Source organism: Eutrema salsugineum, unplaced genomic scaffold (genome assembly GCF_000478725.1).
Source record: "Eutrema salsugineum unplaced genomic scaffold, Eutsalg1_0 scaffold_12, whole genome shotgun sequence".
Classification (NCBI taxonomy): Eukaryota; Viridiplantae; Streptophyta; class Magnoliopsida; order Brassicales; family Brassicaceae; genus Eutrema; species Eutrema salsugineum.
In genome coordinates, this window is record NW_006256895.1 from 5,731,572 (window position 1) to 5,732,970 (window position 1,399).

A 1,399-nucleotide genomic window follows, 5' to 3' on the forward strand; every position below is an offset into this window, starting at 1 on the left:
TTTTTTTTTATCACAAATACTTTTGTCTCTCTTGCAATATAAACAAATTTGTGAAAGAGTATATCTTTGCAGACTGATTTCTAAAATGCATAATTATCTACTCATTTTTAAAACTAAAAATTTGTTCACTAAGATATCTCAAAAATTATCCGAAAGTTGAATACTGAGAGTCGCAACCAATATTGTTGGCTGAGCTTTAATTTTCGACTAAAATGTATGTCTAAGATCTCTTACAAGTTTTCTTAAAAACACTGATTTTAAACTTATGTTGAAAATGTGAAGAACAAAAAGAAATCGAATATACTATATTCATCGATTACTTCGAAATCATATATAAAATATCTTACAAAAACATTTATTTTTTTTTCAATTAAAATTGTCTCTACTCAGCATAAAGTTTTTTTTATAGGTTGAGAAAAGTCCATATATTTTATAAAATAAATCCTTTTTATGGTAAATGTGCTTTGCTAAAGATCGTTCATGAAAAGATCGATAAGCTTGTATATATATATATATATAATCATCAAAATCATATCATATGCTTGGAGACAAAAACCGAATAATTTGGATGCTGTGAATATTTTATTGACGAAGCTATTTAAACATGAATATACTATACCAGTTTCAAAATTTTACTTTTTGGTTATTTTTAATGTTATTTTTGTTATTTTTTTAAAACAAAATTATTTTGACTTGTAACATCTGAAGATTTTCAATTTTGTTTTCTAAAAATATCATCCAATTGACATTGTTTAGTTTTACTTTGTAATTATTCAAATTGTCAAACTTTATGTCTATTGACAAGATATTTAAGAATAAATTTTAATTAGACAGTTTTTTTTATTATCATTTTAATATTTCAAACTTCTCAGCAGTATAAACCGAAGATACAAAGTACTGTTTGACAATGATTAATTGTAGTTGTAAGTGTTTATTCATCAATGTTTTTCAAAAAAAAAATAAATGTCTTTTGTATTCTTAGTATTCATAATCTTAACACCCAATACTATGATATTGGTGAAGGATATTGGTATTCTCGAAAAAGGCAAAGGTTTAAAAAATATTAAATTTGATTATTAATTTATTTGTTACTGCAATCGAATGGTGTATAAATGATAATAAGTGTTACAAAATAGCCAATAAATGTCATTATTTAATAAACTATCTAAAATATAGTAGGCATGTTATATAATTTTCACGAATAAATCTTATATTACCTTAGCAAATATTTAAATGACACATGATTTAAAATATTTGTATATGTTATATGTTAAATTGCAAACACCAAATAACTTGAATAAAATCATTTAGTTAAAAAAATATTTAAGTATTTGACATTTCAATTTATCACTGACCTAAACTAATATTTTTTATGGATGACGTGTCTTTCGTTTTTAAG

The 1,399-nt window shown here is 22.9% G+C and overlaps 1 protein-coding gene across 1 annotated transcript in view; it reads left to right on the forward strand.

Annotated features, from left to right (window-relative positions):
* Positions 1–1,399, forward strand: part of LOC112089145 — a 2,896-nt gene that overhangs the window by 290 nt on the left and 1,207 nt on the right. The gene's annotated exons all lie outside the window — the stretch shown is intronic.